Here is a 19,340-nt window from a genome sequence, read left to right as displayed (position 1 = left end):
ATAAAGTGTATATTATGGTGATTGGAAAAATAAGAAATTATTTTGGTTCTTTCTGGCAGAAACTTTTTTTTTGGCCTTTTTGTGAAGCTGCTTTTGTTTTTCTTCAGCTCCTTTAACTCAGGGATTATGGGAGGTAACCTCATCATTCCCCAAAACCAGGGGTTGGACAGGGGTATTTCCTCATACTTCAACCTGGGGATTGTGTGAGAAAATTAATTGAGCAAGGGTCTTTCCTGGTTCCTTTAAAGCTTTATCTCTGATTTGATTATCTAATGCCATGGGTAACTCTTACTATCTTCTCTTCTTTCGGTGACTACAGGCTTCACCGTTATGGTACTCATTCAGTTCAATATCTCCAAAAACGGCAAAATTTTACTAAAGGCAATTCAGAATTATGACGGATATCGTGGGATATTTGGACACTCCTCAAACTCTCTCATCTAAGACTTCTCTTTTCCCATTCCTCTTGTCACTCTCCCCTTCTTTTCTCCATATCCCACCTTCTTTTCAGTTCCCTTGAGTCCTTTGATTTGTTCCCCTATAACACCTCTACCTCCTCCTCCCTTCTGTTTGCCTCTGCCACACCTTTCCCTCCCCACAACAGCCCCCGAGCTCCCTATGTTTACTCCAGCTTCAGATGCTTCTCTCACCATCAGGGACTCTCAGGAAGCTCAGGGACCCCAAAAGCAGCCACGTGAGGCTGGAAAAGCTAGTTGGAAACAAATTACGTATTTTATTCCCCACATGGGCTTTGAAGATACGTGGGTGGTTACTTGGTCTCCTCTCAGTTCCTCGCTCAAAATTTAGGCCACAGTCTTCATAAGATTACATGTCAGAACAAAGGAAATCTTAAAGGTCTCCTCCACAAATATTGGTGGGGATGCTATTAAGCAGGTAAACTCAACTGTCCCATCTTCTGGAAACACAATCCTGGTAAAAATGCAAAAGTGAGACAAGGACAAAAGACAGCTCTTTTACATGAATCAGTGAATTGAAATTATAGAATTGAGGCTATAAGCTCTCCATTTTTGTCTGTCTGTGTTAATATCTGTAAATGTATGTATGCATGTATGTATGTAGGTTATATATGTGTAATATTACCAACCTTCCATTGGTATTACCAAATTAGATTATGAAATCCCTTTTAGGAGCTCTGTTCTGATTTATTTAAACATTTAATACATTCAATATTCCTAAAACTTCTCAGAAGTTAAACATATTTAACTTTCAATACTTTCAAAAGTATTCTTATGGAAAGTAACCCCAATGTTTTAAGATTCAAGTTTACATAATTTTGGTAAATCTTAGGCAGAGACTCATTTAATATTTTTAGTTTGATAAAAACAGCTATGTCAGCACAGGGAGATCAGCTGGTGCTTTGTGACCACCTGGACGGGGGGGATAGGGAGGGTGGGAGGGAGGGAGATGCAAGAGGGAAGAGATATGGGAACATATGTATATGTATAACTGATTCACTTTGTTATAAAGCAGAAACTAACACACCATTGTAAAGCAATTATACCCCAATAAAGATGTTAAAAAAAAAACTTACTTAAAAAAAAAACTTACTTGAAAAAAAAAGAAAAGCTATGTCTATTGAGTTATCAGTGTTAAACATAACATGAGCATACACTTTTGTTCTATACTCTAAATTTATTCATGTCCTTAACATGAGAAATGGTTCACACCTCCCTTATTTGTATGGCTAGTGTGTTCTCATCTTTCAGTTCTTGACTTAGTCAGTTCTTTAGTGAGTACTTGCCTCGTACCCTAACAGAAACCCACCAAGATACCCTTTATTTCTGACACTGCTTATATCATAGTAGTTATGTGAAATTAAATTTGTAAAATTTAGTTTCTATCTACTTTTAATCTTTCTCAATCACCAAATAAGAGCTCCATGATAGTAGAGATCAGGTCAATCTTGTTTAACCATGACCAATCATAGTAGCTGACCATATATTGCATAAATGTATGACAATATTTTACTGTAAAGGATAATATAATTTTTATTTTTAAATCATAATTTAGTAAAAATTATTTTTTAGTAAAGCACATGAAGTTTGGTGATTTAGAATAAAAAAAATCACAACCAAGAAACAGCCTGAAAGCAATTTAACATTAATGCAAGCAATGTACTTAGGAGAAAAAAAACAAAAGTTGTTTGATTTCTATCTGTGCAAACTTTGACTAGAAAAGTGACAATAAATAGAACAAGAGTAATTCAGTCAAAGCATTCAAGTTAGTTGTGCATGTAGTTATAGGTAAAATTTCTTCTTTGTCTTATCATTTTTAATGATAGTTTTGAAAGCTGCAAAATTTCTACCACTACCGTGTAAGCATTCAGAGAATCAATTATTGAAAAAAAATTCAATTTCCTAAAATAAATTTTGAAGCAATAGATTGGATTTGGTCTTCTCCACCCATTACAAATTCAAAAGTTGAGTGATGACTTCTCTCAATCTGATGAGCTGCTGAAAGAATTATCAGTTTCGCTGTGAGATTCATATGCTTTTTCTTTCTGTAATATTAATAGAACAGTCATTGAACAACTGTTGAGCTGAGATTGCAAATAAATACTCTGACCTTGATTACAGATTATATATTTATTGGCAAATATATATAATCCTTTTCATTATTATTTTATTGTTGGCATAAAGAAATTAAAGATATAAGAATAGGTATACTCTAATAAAAAGCATCATTATGATTTTATATAGTATTTTATAACTGTCATAGTTTAGATATCATTCCTAAACCTTTGATAGGGAAGGTAATAACTGACCCATACCTGTTTCAGAAGGATGTTGCATGTATCAATTAGATAATGAATGTAAGAGTTTAAGGTCCCTAGAAAACCAACCAAAAAATGTACTGGTTTATTCATTACTAGTCATCAATTGGTTAGATGCCAAGCTTATATAATATATAAAAATTAAAATTTTTAGTAAAATAATTCTCTACAATTTTCATCAAAAATTTAAATAATAGAAAATATTGCTCAAAAAGCTTAGATGTTGCAAATGTCTTTTACTTATTTATTTATCTTTGATGTGGACCATTTTTAAAGTCTTTATTGAATTTGTTACAATATTGCTTCTGTTTTATGCTTTGGTTTTTTGGCCACAAGGCATGTGAGATCTTAGCTCCCTGACCAGGGATCAAACCCACACACCCTACATTGGAAGGTGAACTCTTAACCACTGGACTTCCAGGGAAGTCCCACAATTGTCTTTTATATCTTTCTTGTGCTACAATATTTTTGACTACCTTCCTATTTCTCTGTTATTAATTTCCTCACCTACTAATAAGATGAAATAGTAAGTAGAGTTGAATTTTTTATAACTTTAAAGTTCTATAAACTCAATATAAATATTTTGGAACCATCCCACAAACTGGAAAACATAGATATAATAACACAGATATTTAAAATTTCCTCTTCATATTTAGTAAATAATTATTTCGATATTTATATTGAACAAGTTGAAATAATATGTTTTCTTATTAAATGAACTGCCCATTGAAACATAAGAAAAGTACATATAATTTAAAACTAACTCTTTATAAACTTAAAATATTCCATACTCTGATATGTCTTTTATTTGATCAACTCATTTAATCATCATAAAATATAACTTATTTAAGTATTTGTACAATGCAGATAATATTTTACAGATGAGAACACTGAAGAAAAGAGAGGATAAACAACTTGTGTGAGACCATACAGTTGGTAAGTATCAGCATTGAGACTTGAACCCAAGTCGTCAGGCTCCAGAATCTCTTCTCTTTATCCTGCCTCTAACTAATTCATGAAATTAACAGAATTATGAAAAATGATGTTGAAAATTTGAGAAAAGTATATTTTTGACAAAAACAGTGATTTGCTTGGATGGAAACTTCACGGAATATAACTGGCTAGGAGACCATAGTCATGTGTCATCCTCACTTTTTAATTCTTGAAACTTTAACAATTAAAGAATTGTGAAACTATCACAATCACAAAGCAAGAATAGTGATAATGGACCCAGTGACTTGTGTCTTACTCCTGACTTTGTCACAGATTCTTTAGGTGACATTATGACCAGCACATAATTCTCATTGTCATTAAATTTCAACTGAGAATCATTTGTATTTAAGTCCCTTAAAGTGAAGGATTCCAATATTCCCTTCTTATTCAATGACATTAGATTCTCTTGATTACCACCATTAGTCCAATATCACTCCCTCAGACATAAAATGAGATCAGTGGACTTCAGAGAACTAATGCCAGTATTCTTCTTTCAATGTGTCTCAAATTTTATACCCCACATTTGCTCATCTAATTTTTAAGAATTTCAAAGTAATCAATTTAGGTTCTTTGGAATGGAGTTTTATCTTTCCTTATTTTCTCCTCTGTGCTTTCATTTATAATATCACTTAGGTCCACAGATACAATTTCTATCACTGTTTTTTTATATCAATTTGCATATAACACTTTAAACCATCAAGACCCTCAAGATTATCTGGTTAAAATCCTAAGCTGTAACCCACAGTTTCACTAAGATTCTAATTAAATAAAATAAAGGGAGTTGTTTATAGATTAAAATGGCGAACACTGTACAAGTCCTGAAACAAACTTTTCATTTGTCCTCCATACTTTTGATTAAATACAAAAGAGAGGCTATTATTAACTAGACAAGTTTAATACCTACTAGACAGTTGGACCACTGACAAAAAATTTCATACTTTATGAAGATACTTACATAAATGCAACAGATAAATAAGAATTTTAGGACAGAACAATTCTCTATATTATTTCGACAGAAATCTTATTTTTCCTCATGTAAACACAATGAAATTTGGCTATATTTTGGAAGTAAGGAATTATGCCAAGAAATGGAGTCAAGTTCCCAGTACTTCACATTCGTGTTATTCATTTGAAAAAACTAAAAGCTTATCCTAATAACCATCTTCTTAGGGCAAAATAAAACTAAGTACAGACAAAATAGCTTCATCAGAAGTCTTGATAGAAAATATAGTTACCCTGGAGTTCATACTGATGGGGTTCAAGGTCTGTCATCAAAGAACTATGTAGTTCCTGTTCAGAAAGAGATATTGGCATATCTCTAATGCTTTATTCACACCCAAATAGGTAAGATAAATATTATTTATTAATATCTCCTAAACAATAAGTATAGTGATTGTAATGGTAGATACCAAAGCTCCAAGATAACCATAAAAACTGTTTGCATCCTAATGAGATGGCTGTTTTCACCTAAAAACAATTTGTTCTAAACCTTTTCTCCTCCATATAGTAATAATCACTTTCCTTATAGTAGCCAGTGTAAAACTAAAGCCTAAAATTGAACTGGTCAGAATTTGAAACACACAGCATGGTCCCATCACTACCTCTCAGTGGAGAGTTTTGGTTCACTACTAAAACAGGGAACCAGCCTTGGATCCCTTGGCTAGTTCTGTCATTCCGGGATGAATCATCAGTCTCCCTGTGGAGTTACTGTGGACATTATATAATACTAGCTGGATCCAAGCAAGGGACTTGTTTTAGGATAGTCTTAAATTTTGAAGAAAAAAAACATTAAAATAACTCAAAAATTTTAAAGTCTGTTATTTTTCCATATGAGATTTTCATCACCTTCTATATCTCAAGAATATATACCACTTTCTAAGTTTTTTGCTTTATCTTTCTTGAATTTAGCCAGTCACTGTCAGAGCAAGCAAAAGAAAAAGTGTATTGAGAGACCATAGTAATGAAAAGTGTGAGTTTAAAACCATCAGTGGTATTTGGATAATAGAAAACATGGTTCAGAAAATAACCATAACTTGATAATTATAAATCTACAGCAGTGATGAGCATTTATCAGTTATAACCAGTAAGTTTTAAATATTGTTTCCCTGTACTATTTCTACATGAAAAGTTGTAATATGCTCCCATAGAGCTTGCTTGATTTACTGGTAAAAATAATATGTATTTTGAAAACTGAGTTCTGTGAGCATTGATGGAAAAGACTGAGCAAGCACAGAAGGAGTGGTTACAGTCGGCTGCGTAAATAATGCATTAGAAATCTGTTCCCATTCTAAAGCACAAGTAAAATCTTCCTAATGATATTCAAAATGTTAATTCTTAAACTCTTTCTCAATTAAGGATGTCACCATCATTTTCTCTTTTGAAGATAATTAAATTAATTATTGCAAATTTTAAAGACCAGTTTTTAAATAATGGTGTTTTAAAATGGATTTTGATGTAAGAAAATTATTTCCCAAGGAATATATGTCAAGGGTAAACTTTCAGTTCATATATTCTGTTATGGAGTTCTGAAGTTTAGAGATTTGGGTTTAAATATAAAGCTAAGAAACTGGGTTCACCAAATATCCCATAAATGAACCTAGCAAACCATTCAAATTTGGCTTAACAAGGAAGTTAATGAGAATTAATAAAATAGTTTCATGATAGGAAAATTGTGAAATTAAAAAATGTAAAACATGCTTAATTTACATAGTAATTTAGCCAAAGGTAAATTTAATTTCCTAATATTTTTCAAAAACTGTCTTAATTACTAGATAGAAATCATTTGCAAATGGCATAAAATAATTTGTAAATAGTCAAATTTAAGGCACTAGTATACCTTTTTCTCTTAACATGTTACAATTCTAATAACTTGCTTAGTATATCTATTTTCTTAACTAGTCTTTCCTTCAGTCTGCAAGAGTTGGGCTTGATCCAATCATGCCATAGTAGACAATAATAATAGTATACTCAGAAAACTCAAATTACCATGCATGATTCATGCTTCATATAAGATTTTTAAGCACTGTAAATCATCATTTGTTATCCATTATTATTTAATTCTGCAACAGAAGTTTATCAATTCAATATCTTATTTTCTGTTTTCTGAGATCATTTCTTCTCTTACCTCAAATGGAAGTAATCCTGAATTTTTGAGGTTTTGAAAGTCTGTCAAAAGTTGATTTTTTAATACTTCTCTACCCTCTCTATAATAAAATGTTCCAATTTCAATTTAGAAAAAATCATTCTTGTTTTATTTCTTCTAATATTTTAATGATGCCTTTCTGAAAACTGATATCTAGAAAATTCTAGTACTCGGTTAAGATGCTAAAGACAGAACTATAATATTCTAATTATGAATGGTTTGCAATGTCATGGTGTAAATCTCTGCCCTGACAGAAAAAGGATTTTTGTTTGATTTCACTGTAGAGAATAGAGATTGAAACTACAAGATAAAAATCCTACATATGTGCAAATGCATACATCAAAAATCCAGACCCTACCTCTACGTCCCCTAGTTATGAATGCAATATATTAACTTGGATGCAATACCTTCACATGCATTTTTATGTTTGTATAGCTAATGGGTGCCTGACTTGGTGCTAAGTACCTTCATTAGTATGTCACTCAATACTCCCCAACAATTCTTTGTGGCAAGAGCCTTCACTATCAACATTTCCCAGAGGCAAAAATACATTTAAATTAGAAAGAAAATCATTTGCAAAAACTGGGAAGTGTAAGAGCAGAATTTAAACTCAGATCTCTTTGATTCTTGATCATTCCATCTGCCTCTCTACAGCCCATAGGAGTCCATTAGGTGAACACCACCCTACACACCACTCTGAGGAGTCTCAGGCATGCCTCTGATGCTGATCAGCACAGTCTTTGACAGACTGAAGGAAGCATAATAATATGAGTCAGCAGATACTCTCCAGTAAAAAAAAAAATGATGTAGAACATCATAACTCCAAGAAAATTCAGAGCAAGTTTAGCCATTAAGTATGAAAGGAAGTAGCACTCAAACAACTTAACTGTATTTCATATAACATGACTGCATGTGTCTACACTTCTCCTATCTGCATCCATGGTCTTCCTTCTTTGTAAGACTCCATGACACAAACAGCACTTTATGTTTCTATGTCTTTGCCCCTGTCAGTAATCTTGGTGGAAAGTATAATCAGCACATAAATTTACCAAGTGCAAAGACAGCGCAGGAAACAAGTCTCTAAGCAGCACTCTGCTGGGAGAGGTTTGTGTGGAAGCAAGCACACTCAACCTAGATTTCACCTAATGATGCTAAAGATTTGGATTTACATATAAAGCCATGAGATTTCTGTGTTTGTTCAAACACTATGGAAGCTGCCTCCTTCCCTGCTCAAAGTAACCCAGGATTCCTGTATGGAGACCCCAGGTTTGGGAAAATACATATGGCAGGGAAAGACTGCCTGGATCTCACTGCCCCCATAGAGAAACCTCTGTTATAGTCCACAAGGTTGGGTAAATTGTCCACTTTTACAATTTATCTTGGAGACTTTATTCAGTTACACCATACTCTTTTATGAAAACTATAGTTCTCTAGATTCCCTAACACTTTGTCACTATTCTCAATTTTAACCTAAGCAGAAGTGCGTCATCCCTTCTGATTTTCACAGGCACTTCATAACTTTCATTTTGTGATCCTAAAGTATCATACAAATGTAATTATGAAGTGGCATTATGAATAGTATGTAACAATGTTTCCAGAGATATTTGGAGTACTGGTTAAGACCATGGACTGTTAGAGCAAGACTGCTTGGGTTTGAATCCTGGAATAACTAGAATGAATAACACATTATTTGTGTGATTTCAGTCATGTTTACTTATGCTCATTGTGTCTGTTTCCTCATCCGCAAAATGGGAGTAAAAATTAATTGCTGATAGGTTTGTTGTGAGCACATATTATAAAGTGCTTAGAACGTAGGTAAAATAAGAAAACAGCAATGGTAATTTAAAGGGATTTTGGGTTGTGTATAATTATTAGGAAGAGTTCACTGTGTTCAATCTTCAGAACTGGGTTCAATGTTTTATTTTAAGAAAAATGTCCTTAAGCCAGTAGATATGTTTTCTCTTATTTTTATTTCCTTTGTACTTATTCACCTCCGCCAGTAGGTGACAAGCTCAACTTCTGCTATTTGTTCACCCAAAATGACTCTGTAACTGATCTCTTGGTGTAAGGCCCTGTTCTAATGTGGTTAGAATAGCATTTGAACTCAACGGTAGTACAAATCTATCAAGGAATACCTCACAAGTAATATCAAATGCTACAGGATATTGAATGAGAAAAAAATATACCAAGCAAATTGAGCTTTATATGGAAACCATATGTAGCTGCTGAATGCAATGTGTAACTCAATCTACCATAAAAACAAGTATTGTCCAAAAACTGGAACGTTTCATCTCACATGATATCTTTAAGCCTCCCCAGTATCAGCTTCCTGCTTTGGGACTCATCTCAGTGATACCCTTGGGGCTGAACTTCCTGCCTCCCACCATCACCTTTACATGCATTAATTATCACTCTCTGGTATTACTGCCTCCTGGATTGTCTTTTACATCTCACCTGCTAGTCTCTGTGCCTCCTTTTTTTTTTTTTTTTTTTTTGCGGTATGTGGGCCTCTCACCGCTGTGGCCTCTCCCCTTGCGGAGCACAGGTTCAGCTGCCATGGCTCACAGGCCTACCCGCTCCGCGGCATGTGGGATCCTCCCGGACCGGGGCACGAACCCGCGTCGCCTGCATCGGCAGGCGGACTCTCAACCACTGTGCCACCAGGGAAGCCCCTGTGCCTCCTTTTGATCATTTCCTTCTGAAACTATGTGAAACTTAGTAAACAACATATACATATGAATTGGACAAATTGTGTATTTCTAAATGACACAGATCAAAGAAACCAATTTTGTTTTCTGCAGAAAATCAAGATTTAAATTACCTTCAAATCTATGACAAATCCTACTAATAAGATTCAAAAATAGTGGAAATTGTTATATCAGAATCAAATTGTTTAAGGCATGCTGAAATCTAAATTCAGTGAATATTGTGTGTTTATATCACATAGAAAGTCCTTCTAATCTGCATGTTATTGTACTAGTTTACTGTACCAAGTGAAGTAGAATAGACATTGCCCTAGCTTTCAAGGAGCCTGTAATCACATAAAGATGACAGTAAGTATCATGAATGAGGAATAATAACCTGGAGAATAAAAGTCATGACTCACAAGTAATGTAAATCAACTTCTAATATACATAGCTCATAGGGATATTATACTGAAGTTCAAAGTATTATGTAACTGCATTGGAGTTCAAATGAGTGAACTACGAAGCAGAAACCATTGATAAATTCTCCTCTGATCTTTCTAGGCAGTCTTTACGGGAGGTGGGATAAGGTGGTTAGTTAGACTGATGCAGCCAAGTATTTCAAGCCTGGGTTATTAGTCTAGGAGAGGAGACTTCTGTATTAGGTACGTAGATGAGATATTTGAGCTTGTACACAAAGATCAAAGGAGACAGATGAAATGGGCATGTTGATGAAGGGTTTTCTATCCGTGGGAGATTCACTGATTCTTTAAACTCATATTAATTAATCATTTGAAACTTGATAGAGCTATATTTAGCCCTTGAGTCTAGAGGAAAAGTTACTCTGTTTCAGTCTTATTTGGAAGAGTAGGAGTTAGCCTGAAGATTTATTTGAGAAGGAGATTTACAGAATCTGGTTATCGAAAACATTACAGAAGAATGGATTTTCTGAATATACTTTTTCAACAAACCAATCTGCTTTTGTCTCTGTGAAGCAAACTTTAACCACTGCTTACCTCCAATATCCATTTTCATGCATTTAAATACTATATATCTAATAATTACTTAGATTATAAGATCTTGCTGATGAGAATTTCAGACCTCTAAATATGCAGACTTTTCCTATTATTTTGCTGATCTCTTAATCCCTCCCTATTTAAAAAAAATACAGCTTACAGGAGGCTTTTAAAATTAGCTTTTGAGTGAGGTTCTTTTAGGTAATGTTAAAGAACTGATAGCTACAGTTGTTATTCCAGTATCTGTGAATGTGTCAATAATATTAGTAAACATAATATTCTACATGGAATAATAGTTCTAATAGTTTCCAAGTTTACTTCGTTCATGCAACAGACTTATGAGGTATATTGAGCATGTCAGATAGGTTTAAATGTTGCCCAAACAGAAAGGAATATTCAAGAGGAGCTTCAAGACGGCGGAAGAGTAAGATGTGGAGATCATCTTCCTCCCCAAATACATGAGAAATACATCTACGTCTGGAACAACCCCCACAGAACACCCACTGAATGCTGGCAGAAGAATTCAGACCCAGCAAAAGGCAAGAAACTCCACCAAATACCTGGGTAGGGCAAAAGAAAAAGCAGAGACAAAAGAATAGGGATGGGACCTGCGCCAGTGGGAGGGAGCTGTGAAGGAGGAAAGGTTTCCACACACTAGGAAGCCCCTTCGTGGGCGGAGACTGCAGGTGGAGGGGGAAAGCTTTGGAGCCGCAGAGCAGAGCACAGCAACAGGGGTGCGGGGGGCAAAGCAGAGAGATTCCCGCACAGAGGATCGGTGCCGACCTGCACTCACCAGCCCGAGAGGCTTGTCTGCTCACCCGCCAGGGCGGGCAGGGCTGGGAGCTGAGGCTCAGGCTTCGATAGGAGCACAGGGAGATGACTGTGGTTGGCCGCGTGAACACAGCCTGAATGGGAAAGGGGATTAAGAGTGCCACCTAAATGAGCTCCAGAGACAGGAGGGAGCTGCGGCTATCAGCACGGACACCAGAGATGAGCGCGAAATGCTAACACTGCTGCTGCAGCCACCAAGAACCATTGTGTGTAAGCATAGGTCACTATCCACACCTCCTCTCCCGGGAGACTGTGCAGCCCGCCACTGCCAGGGTCCCATGTCCAGGGACAACTTCCCCGGGAGAACACAAGGCACGCCTCAGGCTGGTGCAACATCATGCTGGCCTCTGCCGCCGCAGGCTTGCCCCGCACTCCGTACCCCTCCCGTCCCCCGGCCTGAGTGAGCCAGAGCCCCCTAAGCAGCTGCTACTTTAACCCGGTCCTGTCTGAGTGAAGAACAGATGCCCTTAGGCTACCTACACGCAGAGGCGGGCAAATCCAAAGCTGAACCCAGGAGCTGTGCGAACAAAGAAGAGAAAGAGAAATCTCTCCCAGCAGCCTCAGGAGCAGCGGATTAAATATCCACAATCAACTTGATGTACCCTGCGTTGGTGGAATACCTGAATAGACAACAAATAATCCCAAATTCAGTTGAGGCTGTGGACTTTGGGAGCAATTATATATATATATATATATATATATATATATATATATATATATATATATATATATATATATATATATATATATATATATATATTCTTTTCCTTTTTCTCTTTTTGTGAATGTGTATGTGTATGCTTCTGTGCATGACTTTTGTCTGTATAGCTTTGTCTTTACCATTTTTCCTAGGGTTCTGTCTTCCCTTTTTCTTTTTTAGTATAGTTCTTAGCACTTGTTATCATTGCTGGATTTGTTTTTTTGGTTTGGTTGCTCTCTTCTTTCTTTTTTTTTTATTACTTTTAAATTTTTTAAATAATTTTCTCTCTTTCTTTCTCTTTCTTTCTCCCTTCCTTCCTTCCTTCCTTCCTTCCTTTCTTTCTGTCTTTCTTTCTTTCTTTCTTTCTCTCCTTTTTACTCTGAGCCATGTGAATGTCCAGGTCTTGGTGCTACTGCCAGGCATCAGGCCTGTGCCTCTGAGGTGGGAGAGCCAAGTTCAGGACATTGGCCACCAGAGACCTCCCAGCACGATGAAATATCAAATGGAAAAAATCTCCCAAATATCTCCATCTCAATGTGAACACCCACCTCCACTCAACAACCAGCAAGCTACAGTGCTGGTCACCCTATGCTAAACAACTAGCAAGACAGGAACAGAACCTCATCCATTAGCAGAGAGGCTGCCTAAAATCATAATAAGGTCACAGACACCCCAAAACATACCACTGGAAGCAGACCCGCCCACCATAAAGACAAGATCAAGCCTCAGGCACCAGAACACAAGCACTAGTCCCCTCCACCAGGAAGCCTAGACAACACACTGACCAACCTTAGCCACTGGGGGCAGACACCAGAAACAATGGGAACTATGAACATGCAGCCTGTGAAAAGGACACAAAAAACTCAGTAAGTTAAGCAAAATGAGAAAACAGAGAAACACACAGCAGATAAAGAAGCAAGGTAAAGACCCAACAGACCAAACAAATGAAGTGGAAATTGGCAGGTTACCTGAAAAAGAATACAGAATAATGATAGTAAAGATGATCCAAAATCTTGGAAATAGAATGGAGAAAATACAAGAAAGGTTTAACATGGGCCAAGAAGAACTAAAGAGAAAACAATGATGAACAACACAGTAAATGAAATTAAAAATTCTCTAAAAGGAATGAATAGCAGAAAAACAGAGGCAGAAGAACGGATAAGTGACTTGGAAGATAAAATAGTGGAAATAACTACTGCAGAGCAGAATAAAGGAAAAAGAATGAAAAGAATTGAGGACAGTCTCAGAGACCTCTGGGATAACCTTAAATGCACCAACATTCGAATTATAGGGGTCCCAGAAAAAGCAGAGAAAAAGAAAGGGACTGGGAAAATATTTGAAGTGATTATAGTTGAAAACTTCCCTAATATGGACAGGAAGTAGTTAATCAAGTCCAGGAAGAATAGAGAGTCCCATAAAGGATAAATACAAGGAGAAATATGCCAAGACACATATTAATCAAACTATCAAAAATTAAATACAAAGAAAAAATATTAAAAGCAGCAAGGGAAAAACAACAAATAACATACAAGGGAATCCCCATAAGGTTAATAGCTGTTCTTTCAGCAGAAACTCTGCAAGTCAGAAGGGAGTGGCAGGACATATTTAAAGTGATGAAAAGGAAAAACCTACAACCAAGATTACTCTACCCAGCAAGGATCTCATTCACATTTGATGGAGAAATTAAAACCTGTACAGAGACACAGGAGCTAAGAGAATTCAGCAACACAAAACCAGATTTACAACAAAAGCTAAAGGAACTTCTCTAGGGAAGAAACACAAGAGAAAGAAAAGACCTACAATAACAAACCCAAAACAATTAAGAAAATGGTAATAGGAACATATATATCGATAACTACCTTAAATGTAAATGGCTTAAATGCTCCAAACAAAATACATAGACTGGCTGAAAGGATACAAAAACAAGACACATATATATGCTGTCTACTAGACACCCACTTCAGACCTAGTGACAAATACTGACTGAAAGTGAGGGGATGGAAAAAGATATTCCATGCAAAAGGAAAACAGAAGTAATCTGGAGTATCAATTCTCATATCAGCCAAAATAGATTTTAAAATAAAGACTATTACAGAAGACAAGGAAGGACACTATATAATCATCAAGGGATCAACCCTAGAAGAAGACATAACAATTGTAAATATCCATGCACCCAATATAGGAGCACCTCAATACATAAGACAAATACTAACAGCCATAAAAGGGTAAATCAACAGTAACACAATCATAGTAGGGGACTTTAACACCCCACTTTCACCAATGGACTGATCATCCAATATAAAAATAAATAAGGGAACACAAGCTTTAAGTGATACACTAAACAAGATGGACTTAATTGATATTTATAGGACATTCCATCCAAAAACAACAGAATACACTTTCTTTTCAAGTGCTCATGGAACATTCTCCAGGACAGATCATATCTTGGGTCACAAATCAAGCCCTGGGAAATTTAAGATAATTGAATTTGTATCAAGTATCTTTTCTGACCACAAGACTACGAGACTAGATATAAATTACAGGAAATATCAGTAAAAAATACAAACACGTGGAAGCAAACAATACACTATTTAAAAACCAAGAGATCACTGAAGAAATCAAAGAGGAAATTAAAAAATACCTAGAAAAAAATGACAATGAAAACACAACGACCCAAAACCTATGGGATGCAGCAAAAGCAGTTCTAAGAGGGAAGTTTATAGCAATAAAATCCTACCTTAAGAAACATGAAAAATCTCAAATAAACAACCTAACCTTACACCTAAAGCAATTAGAGAAAGAAGAAATAAAAACCCCAAAGTTAGCATAAGTAAAGAAATCATAAAGATCAGATCAGAAATTAATGAAAAAGAAATGAAGGAAACAATAGCAAAGATCAGTAAAACTAAAAGCTGGTTCTTTGAGAAGATAAACAAAATTGATAAACCATGAGCCACACTCATCAAGAAAAAAGGGAGAAGACTCAAATCACTAGAATTAGAAATGAAAAGGAAGAAGTAACAACTGACACTGAAGAAATACAAAGATCATGAGAGTTTACTACAAGCGACTATATGCCAATAAAATGGACAACCTGGAAGAAATGGACAAATTCTTAGAAAAGCACAACCTTCCAAGACTGAACTAGGAATAAATAGAAAATATGAACAGACCAATCACAAGCACTGAAATTGAAACTGTGAATAAAACTCTTCCAACAAACAAAAGCTCAGGACCAGATGGCTTCACAGGCAACTTCTATCAAACATTTAGAGAAGAGCTAACACCTATCCTTCTCAAACTCTTCCAAAATATAGCAGAGGGAAGAATATTCCCAAACTCATTCTACAAGGCCACCATCACCCTGATATCAAAAACAGACAAATATGTCACAAAAAAAGAAAACTATAGGCCAATATCACTGATGAACATAGATGTAAAATCCTCAACAAAATCTAGCAAACAGAATCCAACAGCACATTACAAGGATCATACACCATGATCAAGTGGGGTTTATCCTAGAATGCAAGGATTTTCAGTATATGGAAATCAATCAATGTGATACGCCATATTAACAAATTGAAGAATAAAATCCATATGATCATCTCAATAGATGCAGAAAAAGATTCAGACATTATTCAACATCGATTTATGATAAAAACCCTCCAGAAGGCAGGCATAGAGGGAACTTACCTCAACATACTAAAGGCCATATATGAAAAACCCAGAGCCAACATCGTCCTCAATGGGGAAAAACTGAAACCATTTCCTGTAAGATCAGGAACAAGACACGTTTGCCCACTCTCACCACTCTTATTTAACATTGTTTTGGAAGTTTTAGCCACAGCAATCAGAGAAGAAAAAGAAATAAAAGGAATCCAAATTGGAAAAGAAGAAGTAAAGATGTCACTCTTTGCAGATAATATGATACTATACATAGAGAAACCTAAAGATGCTACCAGAAAACTACTAGAGCTAATCAATGAATTTGGTAAAGTAGCAGGATACAAAATTAATGCACAAAAATCTCTTGCATTTCTACACACTAATGATGAAAAATATGAAAGTGAAATTAAGAAAATACTCCCATTTACCACTGCAACAAAAAGAATAAAATACCTAGGAATAAACCTACCTAAGGTGACAAAAGACCTGTATGCAGAAAACTATAAGACACTGATGAAAGAAGTTAAAGATGATACAAATAGATGGAGAAATATACCATGTTATTGGATTGGAAGAATCAACATTCTTAAAATGACTATACTACCCAAAGCAATCTATAGATTCAATGCAAACCCTATCAAATTACAAATGGCATTTTTTTTACAGAACTAGAACAAAAAATCTTAAAATTTGTATGGAGACACAAACGACCCCAAATAGCCAAAGCAGTCTTGAGGGAAAAAAATGGAGCTGGAGGAATCAGACTCCCTGACTTCAGACTATACCACAAAGCTACAATAATCAAGAAAATATCATACTAGCACAAAAACAGAAACATAGATCAATGGAACAAGATAGAAAGCCCAGAGATAAACCCACGCACCTATGGTCAACTAATCTATGACAAAGGAGGCAAGGATATACAATGGAGAAAAGAAGGTCTCTTCAATAAGTGGTGCTGGGAAAACTGGACAGCTACATGTAAAAGAATGAAGTTAGAACATTCCCTAATACCATACTCAAAAATAAACTCAAAATGGATTAGAGACCTAAATATAAGACCAGATACTATAATACTCTTAGAGGAAAACATAGGAACAACACTCTTTGACATAAATCACAGCAAGATCTTTTTTGATCCACCTCCTAGAGTAATGGAAATAAAAAGAAAAATAAACAAATGGGACCTAATGAAACTTCAAAACTTTTGCACAGCAAAGGAAACCATAAACAAGACGAAAAGACAACCCTCAGAATGGGACAAAATATTTGCAAATGAATAAATGGACAAAGAATTAATCTCTAAAATATATAAACAGCTCATGCAGCTCTATATTAAAAAAACAAACAACCCAATCCAAAAATGGGCAGAAGACCTAAATAGACATTTCTCCAAAGAAGACATACCAAGGGCCAAGAAGCACATGAAAAACTGCTCAACATCACTAATTATTAGAGAAATGCAAATCAAAACTACAATGAGATATCACCTCACCCCAGTTAGAATGGGCATCATCAGAAAATCTACAAACAACAGATGCTGGAGAGGGTGTGGAGAAAAGGGGACCCTCTTTCACTGTTGGCAGGAATGTAAATTGACACAGCCACTATGGAGAACAGTATGGAGGTTCCTTAAAAAACTAAAAATAGAATTACCATATGATCCAGCAATCCCACTACTGGGTATATACCCAGAGAAAACCACATTTCAAAAAGACACATGCACTCCAATGTTCATTGCAGCACTATTTACAGTCGCCACATCATGGAAGCAACTTAAATGCCCATTGACAGATGAATGGATAAAGAAGAAGTGGTAATAAAGGGGAACGAAATTGGGTCATTTGTTGAGACGTGGATGGTTCTAGAGATTGTCATACAGAGTGAAGTAAGTCAAAAAGAGAAAAACAAATATTGTATATTAACGCATATATCTGGAACCTAGAAGAATGGTACAGATTGACCGGTTTGCAGGGCAGAAATTGAGACACAGATGTAGAGAAGAAACATATGGTCAGCAAGCAGGGAAAGCTGCCGGGTGGTGGTGGTGGTGGTGTGATGAATTGGGCAATTGGGATTGACATGTATACACTGATGTGTATAAAACTGATGACTAATAAGAACCTGCTGTATAAAAAAAAAAAAACAATCAACACCCCAAATCTCTGTACTCATGAAGCTGGTAAATTTTTTCCTCTTCTCCAATTGAAATTTTAAATCTTTTGTAATATTCTTCAAGACTTTTTAACTGAAACTGAAAAGCTCTACCACTAAAGTATGTTTCAAGTTTTGGGGACTGCATTTAAGTTTAAGTTATATTCTTTTTTCTTCACAACTATTTATATAATAGAAAGTACAGCAGCTTCTCACCAGAAGTGACAAAAAATATTCTTGTATCATCCTTATTTATAAATAAAGTATAATATACAAATAAAACAATAAAAGCTGCAGATATGGCTTAAAAAAAATAAAGAAAAGAGTCATGTACCACTATGTTCTTTGTAGCACTGTTTACAATTGCCAGGACATGGAAGCAACCTAAGTGTCCATCGACAGATGAATGGATAAAGAAGACATGGCACATATATACAATAGCATATTACTCATCCATTAAAAGGAATAGAATTGAGTTATTTGTATTGAGATGGATGGACCTAGAATCTATCATAGAAGTGAAGTAAGTTAGAAAGAGTAAAAGAAATACCATATGTTAATGCACGTACATGGAATCTGAAAAAAATGGTACTGATGAACCTAGTGGCAGGGCAGGAATAAAGACACAGATATAGAGATCAGACTTGAGGACACGGTGGTGAAAAGGGAAGCTGGGATGAAGTGAGAGAGTACCATTGACATACATACACTACCAAATGTAAAATGTATGGCTAGTGGGAAGCTGCTGCATAGTACAGGGAGATCAGCTTGTTGCTTTGTGATGACCTAGAGGGGTGCGTTAGAGAAGATGCGAAGGAGGCTTAAGAGGGAGGAGATATAGGGATATATGTATACTTATAGCTGATTCATTTTGTTGTACAACAGAAACTAACACAACATTGTAAAGCAATTATACTCCAATAAAGATATAAAAAAAAGAAAATCAGAAGGTAGAGAAAATACATTTATAGTACTGTACTGTATTTATCAATACCTTATGTTGTCTCTTTACAAAATGAATTGTCTGTCTGTACCTACATCGATATTGTCTTATATGATACAAAACACTGTAGCTGTTATATGTATTACTGATACTAGATATCAAAAATGAAAAGATAAAATGATCTCACTTCTTTACAGGTATAATGATTTGTGCACTGATAATGAAGAAACAGCAATATAATTGCTTCATTGTAGCCTAGTCTATACACTAATGAATGCATTGTTATAAAAATGTTCACTGGATTTTTTTTGTTACAAGTCCAATTTCACTACTAGTGATTGGTCTGTTCAGGTTGTTTATTTCTTCTTGATTCAGTCTTGGAAGGTTGTGTGTTTCTAGAAATTTGTCCATTTCTTC

This window comes from Phocoena phocoena, chromosome 4 (genome assembly GCF_963924675.1).
Source record: "Phocoena phocoena chromosome 4, mPhoPho1.1, whole genome shotgun sequence".
Lineage (NCBI taxonomy): Eukaryota > Metazoa > Chordata > Mammalia > Artiodactyla > Phocoenidae > Phocoena > Phocoena phocoena.
Note: the sequence above shows the minus strand (reverse complement) of the source record.